General features: G+C 42.0%; 1 long non-coding RNA gene across 1 annotated transcript; it reads left to right on the top strand.

Moving 5' to 3' along the window:
* The first annotated feature begins 678 nt into the window (after window positions 1-678).
* On the top strand, window positions 679-7,846 carry LOC139673520 (uncharacterized). The gene is made up of 3 exons (XR_011698129.1): window positions 679-1,252; window positions 2,411-2,526; window positions 7,668-7,846. It is a non-coding gene; the product is annotated as an uncharacterized lncRNA (long non-coding RNA).
* The last annotated feature ends 3,209 nt before the right edge of the window (window positions 7,847-11,055 follow it).

Raw genomic sequence — 11,055 nt, 5'->3', positions numbered from 1 at the left:
CTAAATTAATTATTTTGTTTAAAATACAAGGTCCGAAAGTTAACACTAATAATAACACTACTAGTGGACCTGCTATAGTGGATATTATAGTGGTTAGCCAGGGAGACTGGTTAAACCACCATTTTTGTTGTATTTCTCTTTCTCGTTTTCTTTTTTCAATCCCTTCTCTTACTTTGGCTAAAGAATCTTTGACTATTCCAGTATAATCAGCATAAAAGCAACATTCTTCTTTTAAGGCCGCACATAACCCACCTTGTTGTAAAAATAATAAATTTAGCCCTCTTCTGTTTTGTAGGACTACTTCAGACAGTGATGTCAGGGATTTTTCTAAATTTGAAATTGACGTTTCTATTCTTTCTAAGTCTTCATCTACTGCAGCTCTAAGAGATGAAAGTCCTTGGTTTTGCTGTGCAAGGGAGGCTATACCAGTTCCTGCCCCTACAACTCCTAATCCTAAAAGGGTGGCTATAGTTATGGCTGTGAAAGGTTCTCGTTTAACAATATTATGGTTTTCTTTTACCCAATAATTGTACATTTCATTTTCTGGATGGTACAGTACTCGGGGAATTATTCTTACTTGGATACAGTAATCTTTGGATGCATTGAATACTTTAAGAGATATACAAGGAGTTAAACTTATTTTTGAACAAATCCACCATCCTCCTTTTGGAGGAATGACCCAGTATTTGTTGACTTTGTTTAGTCTCTTTTCATGTACACTGCAAAGCTCTTTCTTTGATGTAGGTATTTTCCCTATACAGCGTCCTTTCCCCCTTACATATTGCATTGGGATTTTTGCTCGTCTTTCTTCCCATTTACATTGCTTAGGGGCTACTCTTTCATTCAGGCTAAAGTCCAGGTCTAATCCAATAGCTTCGTAAAAAGGGGGTTTGTCATCATAACAGAGCCAACAGGCTGAGGTCATATTGGGGTTTGTATAATTTAGGGCCTGATAGGAGGCCTGTATTATTTTCCATAGTGGATTTGTTTCATTTTCTGTGATAGTTTCCTCTGATGTTTTAGGAGCACGCTTAGTACGATTTAATAGGGTTGGTTTAATTGTTTGATTAGGACTTACTGTAGGTGCCTTTGGTGTGTTAAGTATTTGTTTAGGACCTACTGCCTTTGCAACTACTACTTCTTCTTTTTTTATTACTATTATTTCTCCTTGATCTTTACCAGATTCCCAGTATCTCACACCCCAAGTTTTTCCTATTTTCCACCCAAAATCTTCTGGAGAAGTGACATTAAGGTATAAGTACTTGCAATTACCAAGGGTATTTATTTTTCGCCTTTCTAAGACCATGTTGTAAATTGGGGGTTTACAGCCAGCTGGCCCCCATCCAACTTTTAGGAATTTATCCGTAGTTGGGGGTTCCCAAGCTGCAGCTATAGTAACACAATCCCAGTGAGCGCAATAATATTCATCAGGAAGATTGCAGTATCCTTTCCCAGGATTGGAACTTGGGCAGAAGTAATAAGGCTTTTTCTTTACACATTGGTCTGTGGGTATTAGATTACAAAGTGAGGCAGTGAAACTTGGGGATCCGGGTGTAACTATTTGTTGGATAACATAAGAATCTTTTCTTCTGACCAAGGTCCAATTATAGGGTTGATGAGGATTTTCCCCACTTACTAGATTTATCCCCATAAAAATTAATGGCCATTTTGCTTTACTTGTTTTTACAACTGCTAACAAAATTGCCGTTATTACCCATGGTCTAAGAGATGATGGTGGAATTATAAGGTCATTTCGAGCATAATTATTACCACAATGCAGTTCTATACCCCAAAACTCCGGTTCATATTGTTTTGAGTGGGGGAAAGACTGTTTTGGACTTACAAGGCATTTTATTGCACCTTCTGTCTGGTGGCACAGGGCATTTGTTGGATTTCCAACAAGGCTAGCCATTAACAGTCCCCACAGTAATACACCTCTGCCTCCTTCGTCTACTCGGTTGCATCGAGCAACGGGGTTTATCATCTTCTCGGCAGCAAGTGTAGTCTTCAGGGGATCTTTAGCTTAGCTCGTTTTACTTTACTTGGTATGTGCTTCAGTTGTTTTTTATTTCTTGCCTTTCTTAAGTCACAGCTTATCCTCACCACTTTTTAGTGATATTTTTCGGAGTTTTTTTTTTTTTTATCTTTTATAAAAACCTCCCACAATTTATCAGATTGAAATTTTTGTATTCTCCCACTGTTACCCTTAATTTTAAGTTTTTGAACTTTAACTTTGTTTTTGATTATATTACTCCTAGAAAAAAACTTTAGGAGTATTCTCGTAATGACTGTGCACCCACCACCTCTCTTGACCTTACTTTTATAGCATACAAATGGATAATAATTACAATTTGCATTTACACAATGTACAGTTATAGATCAGCTTATTCGTTCTTTTTTTTTCGTAAAGTCAGTTTTAAGTCCTTTGAGTTATTCACCACTTCCCATTGCTGATCATGGATTGGTCCTTTGATTCTACTGGCATGAGTCCATCCTCTTTCTGCTGTCCGGACTGCAGTGTCTGTGGTAAGTAGAACAAGAAAGGGTCTTTCCCAGCGAGGGGTTAAGGATGTTTCTTTTCAAGTTTTTATTAGCACTTTATCTCCAGGCTGTATCTTATGTATAGATACATCTAAGGGTGGTCTTTGGACTACCAATCCTTTTTTCTTTAACTTTTTCTTTCTTTTCATTAATTCTACTACATATTCTTGCAACAGTTTTTCTTCTACTTTTGGGTGTTCAATTGGGACTCCAAAGTCATATGGCATTCCATACAGCATTTCAAAGGGGGATATTCTGATATCTGTACGGGGTTGAGTTCTTATATTTAACAGAGCTAAAGGCAGACATTTTACCCAATTCATTTTGGTTTCAATCATTAGTTTTGTTAAATGCTTTTTAATTTCTCCATTCATTCTTTCTACTCTCCCAGAACTTTGAGGATGCCAAGGAGTATGATATTCCCATTTAATTCCAAAAGGTTCTAATGCCTCTTTAATAATTTTGGAGGTAAAATGTGGCCCTCGGTCTGAGTCTATTACTGTTATGACTCCATACCGGGGAATAATTTCTTCCAATAATATTTTAACCACTGTTTTGGCAGTTGCTCGAGCTACAGGAAAAGCTTCTACAAAGTGGGTAAGGTGATCTACTAAAACTAAGAGATAATGGTATCTTCCCACTTTAGGTAGTTCAGTAAAATCGGCTTGTAGCCTTTCAAATGGTCTTTTAGCTAATTCCCTCCCACCTTGTACCTTTTCTCTTAATTGTTGTTTATTTACTTTTTGACAGGTCAAACATTCTCCAACAATTTGTTTGGCAATGTTATAAGTTCCTATACTTATATATTTGGTTTCAAATTGATCTACTAATGCTTGTACTCCCCAATGAGTTTGTCGATGGAATTCTCTCATAATTCTTTGAGTTAGCCCTTTGGGAAGGATTTCTCTCCCATCTGGTAGCAGCCACTTGTTATCTTTTTCTACTGCTCCCACTTGCTGCAATTTTTCTTTTTCCCGATTAGTGAAACTTTTGGTTATTTCGATTTTGCTGCTATTTATTTCTTGTGCTTTTATCATCAGTAATGCAGCTCGCTTAGCTTCTTCATCAGCTAGATTGTTTCCCCTTATCTTAGGAGATAGCCCTTTTTGGTGTCCTCTTACGTGTACCACAGCTATTTGATTGGGCAGTCTTAAGGCCTTTAGGGTTTCTTTAATTAGTGTTTCATGTATTAGGCCTTTTCCTTGGGTATTTATTAACCCTCGCTCTTCCCATATTTTCCCAAATGTGTGCACAATCCCATATGCATATTTTGAATCAGTAAAAATTGTCCCTTTTTTGTTTTTCAATAGCTGAAGAGCTCTTAAGAGAGCATATAGCTCACAAGCTTGGGCCGACCAGGTCTTATCTAAGGGCCCAGATTCTTTAATTTCAAACGTTTTTCCATCAACTATAGCGTACCCTGATTTGCGTTGCCCATTTACTACTTTAGAAGATCCATCTGTATATAATTTTTCTCCATCAGGTAATTTTTCTTCTTCTAAATCTTCTCTAATTTTAGTTTGAGACTCGATTACTTGAATACAATCATGTGACAATTTTTCTAAGGGTTCTCCATATAGAAATTGAGCTGGGTTTTGAAGGCTGGTTACTTCTAGTTCCAATTTGGGAGAATGGATTAAAATGCTTTCATATTTTAACAACCTACTATCTGTTAGCCATTTCTCAGCTTTTTGTTGTAATATTCCGCGTATATTATGAGGGGTATATATCTTTAATTCTGCACCAAAGGTTATTTTTTTGGCTTCTTCTGCTAGAAGAGCAGTGGCCACAATAGCCTGTAGGCAAGTGGGCCACCCTCTACTGACAGGATCTAGTATTTTGGAAAAATACCCCACTGGCTTTTTCTTTCCAGCCCACTCTTGGGTTAAAACTCCATACGCGGTCCCATTTTCTGTATTTACAAATAGGAAAAAAGGTCTCTTTATGTCTGGTAGGCTTAATACAGGTGCATTTACCAGATCTGCTTTTAATTCTTCTAATTGACTTTCATCTTTTGGACTCCACTTTAATAGTCCATCAAGAGTTAGTTTTTCATATAAAAACTTTACTTTGCTACTGTAATTTTCAATCCATTGTCTGCAATATCCTAATAATCCTAAAAGTTGCCTAATTTGTCTTTTATTTGTGGGGGCTTGCAGGGATAGAATTCCATTAACTCGATCGGGGTCTAGTCTTTTATGTCCCTTACTAAGCCAGTGTCCTAAATATTTGACTTCTTCTTCTGTGAATTGTAGTTTAGATTTTGAAACCTTTAATCCCTTAGAACCCAGAAAGTTTAGCAACCTGATAGTTTCTTTGCGAACTTGATTTTGGTCTTCTCCAGCTATTAACAGATCATCTACATATTGTATTAAGGTAACACTTTTGCTAACACAAAAAGATTCTAATAAGCATTCTAGAGCTTGCCCGAATAAATTGGGAGATTCCGTAAACCCTTGGGGTAACACGGTCCACCTTAGTTGTTGTTTACGGTGGGTGTTGGGATTTTCCCACTCGAAAGCAAAGTAATTCCGGCTTTCTTCCTTTAGAGGACAAGCCCAAAAGGCATCTTTCAAATCTACAACACTATACCATTTGTAGTCGGGGGAAAGTTGGCTTAATAAAGTATAAGGATTAGCCACCACTGGGAATCGGGTAATGGTTCTTTTATTGACCTCTCTTAGGTCTTGGACAAGCCTGTATGACCCATCAGGCTTCCGTACTGGTAAAATTGGAGTATTATGAGGTGACATACAGGGTTCCAATAATCCTTGTTTTATCAACCTTTCGATTATAGGTTGTAAACCCTGTTTACCCTCTTGTGAAATAGGATATTGTCTGATTCTTATTGCCTCTTCAGGATTTTTAATGGTTACTTCGAGAGGCTTTATGTCCAATTTTCCTACAGAGTCTGGGGTGTACCAGACTCCAGGATCTATTTCTCTCTCATCTTCTACAGTGAGAGAGTATAATTTAACTTTTAACTTTTGGTTTTCCACTTCCAAATTTATCCCTAATTCAATCATTAAATCCCTTCCCAAAAGATTGTATTCAGCTTCTGGGACCAATAGAAATGACCCTACTCCAATCTTGGAGGGGGCCTCTATTTCTACTTCCTTTAGTACGGGGACCTTAAAGGGTTCCCCTTTTGCTCCAATTACATATATATTCTCCGAGGATGGTGAACACCCTCGGGGCACTTGTTGGACAGTTGATCTTTCTGCCCCGGAGTCTACTAGAAACTCCATTTCTTCTTGCTGGGGACCTAGTTTTAATTTTATCAAGGGCTCTGTTCCTTTTAGGGTCCCCAGCACATAGAGCCCCTGACCCCTCTAATCTTCTTTAAATGCTGCTTCATCTTGTATGCGTTTTCTACAGTTCCTCTTCAGATGCCCCTTCTTCTGACAGTAAAAACATTCAATATTTTTCAAGTCTTTTCGCTCTTTTTGGTCTCTCTTGTCATTTCCATCTACTCGTTGGGGTATCCCACCCTTTTTACCATTATTAATTTCACGTTGCCCTTCTCTAACTGCTGCAACCAAAATTCTTGCTTGCTTCCTTTGACTTTCTTCATCTCGCCTCACATAAACCTTCTGAGCCTCCCGCAAAAGTTCATCTAATCCTTTTTCTTGCCAATCATCTACTTTCTCTAACTTCTTTCGTATGTCTACCCAGGACTTGGCCACAAACTGGGTCTTTAATAAGGCCTGTCCCACTGGGGTGTCTGGGTCTAAACCAGAATAAAGCTGTAAGCTTTTTCTTAGTCTTTCTAACCATTCTGTGGGGCTTTCATCTTTCTTTTGGTGTTCACTAAAAGCTTTGTTGATGTTTTGTCCTCTGGGGACGGATTCTCTAATACCTTGGACAATAATATCCCTCAGATCTGCCATGTGTGTCTGGTCTCCTGGGTCTTGATTATTCCAGTTAGGCCGCTGTAAAGGCCATTTAGTATCTGCGGCTGGGCCATTTTGATGTCTTGTATCCCAATTTCTCATTCCAGCCCTTCGAATCATTTCTCTTTCTTCTACTGTGAATAATATTCTTAAAATAGATTGTATTTCATCCCACGTATATAAATTGGGACCCAGGAATTGGTCTAACCTTTCGGACACACCAAGTGGATCCTCTAACAAATTTCCCATTTCCTTTTTAAATTCTCTTACATCCCCTGAATTTAAGGGAATTGACACAAATCCCACCCCTGGTTGGGGACCTCCCATAGCTGTTTCTCTTAAGGGATATAATTTATTTTCTGATCGCCCCCTCCTCCCAGTCTGACTTCTGGTAACTCTTCTAGCTGGTTCCGGGGACTGTGATGGTGAGGGTGTTGGGGAATCCTCAGAGTCCGTTAAAGGATCTGGTTGAGGAGCAGTAGGTACTGCAATGGGTGCAGGGATTGGAGCAGGGGGAGGAGGGACATAGGGAGGAGGAGATAGCGGGAGTTCCTCAATTTTCAAATACTTTTTCTTAGTTTCTTTTTTCTCTTTAAGTGGATATAGATATGTCTTGGTTTCTGGTCTTACCCATAAGCTTGCATACTCACTTTCTTCAGGATTAAAAGGTATTTTGGTTTTAACATACTCATTTAATGCGTTACATAGGCAGTCTTCAAATGTCCCAAATATAGGCCAATAAAGACTGTCTCTTCGGATTTGTCTACCTCCCCATACCTTCATACAATAATTTACCATCTTTTCTCTACTCTTTCCCTGGTTAGAGGGCCAACTATCCCAACAGGTCATCATGAGCCCTAAGGGGCTATCAGGGGGTATATCCGGGAACTGTACTTCAAACCCTCCCATGGGATCAGAAAATTTACTCTTTTTCTGTCCCATCTTCCAAAGTGCCTTCACACACACACACTCTCGTTTCCTCTCGTTCGTGGCCCACGCTCTCGCGAGCAATGGGAACCGCACTACGTAGAGAGTCCGCACTCACTTGGTTCTGTAAGAACCTCTCATTCACTGCACTCCAGGAAACCCTTCCCCAACCGAACAGAATCGTACTATACTTACTCGTCCTTGGGTCCCTTGTTCGGGCAGTGCGCACTGAATTACGGGGTCCTTTATGGCCAAACCGACACCTGACTGCAGTCCGTTCTGTTGCTCTTTCTACTTGCCCTCTAGGTTCGGGTGTCCAGGGTCTTGTTCCGTAGAATCTGCGTCCAGGACCGTCTGTTTGGGATGACGGGAGCGCTCTTCCTGTCGACGATCCACGTCCAAGGCCTTTGGATCCGAGTCACGGCACCAGAATTGTTATAGGCACCAAGGCATTAGCTAGATAAATCAACGTTTATTTTATTTTATAAGGAAAAAAGGTTAATAGCATTTATTAAAAAAAGAGGTAGTGATTTTATTAAGTGATTTCAGCGTCCAGCTCTGTAGGCCTTAGCCTCAGTGATTACAGCTCTTTGTGAAGGCAAGGAGAGGAGCAACACAGTGCTTGCAGGATAGCAGAGCACCGGGTGACCCAGGAGACCAGCTCCAAAAGGTTCACATTTGGCTCTCGTCCAGGGCTCTGCTTATATTCACTTTCTCTGGCGTAGGCCACGCCCCCTTTGCGCAGGCGCAGTTTCCATGTGTTACATAACAGTTTCGTCAGCACTTTTCGTTTGCGCAGGCTCAGTTCTGTTTGTTGTAACAGTTGCAGTCCTCAACCAGGTCCGGCCGTGTTTCGCAATACTTTTGCCTCATGGTGCCCAGGAGTGGGGGGGTTTCCATGTGGCTATACAGTCGGGGATACCCGGCAAGGAACAAACTGCAGGCTTTAGCATGATGTCCTGTTTGGTCGTACACAGCAGGAAGGGTTACAATGCAGCACGTTCAGACGGGGGTCGGCTCGTGCCGAGCCGGCGCCCGCTGGTATGCTTGGTCGCAGGCTCCCCACGCTGGTTCAGCTTTTAGCGGCTATCTCTGCTGATCTATCTCCACTGTGCTCCTGCCTTGGCATGGGGTAGCTGGGGCCAGGTGTGGGGGCTGCACAGCCTTCCTTTGGGGGGAGGGGAACTGGCGGGGAGCTTGGCAGGGCTTGCGCTGTGGGTGACCGTGGTACTGGGATCCCCGGGGGCGCTCCGTGGGACCCGGCCCCCAGCGACACGGTTGGCAGGCGCCCCGGCAGGACATGGAGACAGCCAGGGCCCCCCAACGCGGCTGGCGTGGGAGTCGAGACCGACCGGGGCCGCAGGGGAAAAGAAAAAAAGAGAAAAACTGGTGGCTTTGAGTTTTGGGTGTTTTGGGAGTGAAACTGGGCATGTATGGCCAGGAAAGGCTTGTACTGGGAAAGATGGAGGGGCTGAGAGGAAGTGGGGGTTTTTCCCGGGTGCTGGCTTAGGAGGGGAACGAGACGAACCTGGGGGGGTTTGCAGGGCACGGGTCTTCCCCGGAGATTCAGTGGGGGGGGTTTGGAGAAGAAGGGAATTCTTAGGGCTAGAAACGGTAAAAAAAGGCAAGGAGGTATTTTTCTTAGCAGGGCGAAACTGTTTGGGGCTAGATAAACTTGTAGGGGAAGGAGGGGGGGGAAGGCACCGGGCTGAGAGATATCGAAACTGGGGCCTCGTTCCTTTTCTCTACAGATAGTACCTTACATTCCTTGTTAAGCACCGAGCCATTCTCTGATAAGGCGTTGCTGAGAAGCTGTCTTTCTGGTTATCTCCGAGTTTTCAGGCATATTTAATTTTACATTTAAAACAAAATTAAAAATACTATTTGATTTGGTTTCTAGCAAATTAATTAATTCATCTATTACACATGGCATATCATTTTCTGTAAGGAAAGTCACAAACATGAACTGCTGTGGGATGAGACAGAGAAAAAATTAGATACCTGGCACTCTAAATTTCCAAACAGCACTCTGTAGAGGGAAGTTTTATTTCCCTTCTCTACAGCTCACACGTACCACACATAATGTATTAATTTATATAATTTTTCTTAAAATACAAATAATTCATCATACCCCCGGCAAGTTTGGGACTGAACCTAAACAGAAACAGAAAAAGTTCCAGAGAAGAAATTCCACTTTTTTTTTTAACATTTCCAAGCCTTTTCTTATTTACACAAACAGCACCTGCCTATTTTGTTGACAGCTGTTACACTGTGGCAGATTGTCTTGGGTTGAGGAGAAAAACCAAAATGTTTACCCACAAGCGGGGGAAGGGGTCCTTCTCCACAATAATCACGCCACTCTTTATCAAATTTAAGAAAAGGAATTTTAATGCAAGAAGGATAACTGTTCTTAATTGCTATATATAAACAGACTAGTGCAAACCGCTTCCCCAACACCACAAGAGAAAGAAAAAAAAACAACACAAAAAAACCAACAAAACCCAGCAGGTTTTCCTCAGGGAGGAAAGTTATACTTAAGCAGTGTCAATGTCACAGCCCGGCTGGCTGCGGAGTGAGTTCCCAGTCCCCCTCCAGCGAGACAGACGAGTGGTGAGCTCTCAGATGAACTCTGTGTCTCTTGTCCCAGATGAAGGAAAAAGAAAGCTGAAAGTGGGGAACCGCCACGTCTCCTGCAAAAGCAGCTGCAAACCTCTGTCTCCCGAGGCACTGCCCCAGTCGGGGCGGGCAGGCTGTGACGGTGCAGGCGGTGGTGAGGCTGGAACAGAGGCCCGGGATCCCAGATGCAGAAACCAGGAGAAACAGCCGCGGCGAGGAGAAAAACAGCGTCTCAGCCAGAAGCCCCAGCAGTGCCAGCAGAGCCGCTTCCCTCCTCGGCAGCCCCCGGTACCGAGAATGGAAAAATGTCCCCAAAACCAAAAGAGACAAACCTGCCCCCACTCCAATGATCAGCAGTTAACTACTTCTTTTTGTTTACTGCTGGCATGGGCAGTTAGTGGCAGGGGAGAGAATCCCAAACTACAACACAGATAATCCAGCACAGCTCTCCTATCCCAAAGGGAAATGCACAAGCATTTAATGAAATAATCACAAGATTCGTGTTTAGTATGAATATTTTCCAATGAATTTCCTCTCTTTAATATTCTGAATGAGTAGATGAGTTGCATCCTCTAAATTATGTAACTGCAAGAGAAGAATTGGTTCTTTCCCCGTATGAGAACACTAAAACCTCTTACTTTTCTGAGCTCTGATACTGATACGGCTACAAAACAAACACAGAATGATATCATTCAGTGTCATCTTGAATGCTGAATACTATTCCTGCTGAGAGTGATGGGTTTTGCCAAGATAATGCAGATTACACAATAGTGTGAGGCACTAATGCTGAGGAAGTGAAAGGAAACCTGAGGGGAATTCCTGCTGAGCAAACTTGCAGTTTATTCTTTCTGGATCTTCCTCTTTGAACCTGCACTTCTGAAGGTTTGCTTGACTTGTACAGGAGAAGCAACACCATTTCTCCACTGTTTGTGCACACTGGGCTCATCTTTGTTGCAGTCAAGCAGCCTTTCTGAAGCTACAGAATCAAAGGGTGGAAAACACCTATAAGACCATCAAGTTCAACTTTCAAGGGAATACCACCACGCCCCCTAAAACTCCACAAAAAGCCTGTCTCCTT

The sequence above is a fragment of the Pithys albifrons genome, chromosome 6, assembly GCF_047495875.1.
Source record: "Pithys albifrons albifrons isolate INPA30051 chromosome 6, PitAlb_v1, whole genome shotgun sequence".
Classification (NCBI taxonomy): domain Eukaryota; kingdom Metazoa; phylum Chordata; class Aves; order Passeriformes; family Thamnophilidae; genus Pithys; species Pithys albifrons.
This window is presented reverse-complemented; position numbering and strand designations above follow the sequence as displayed.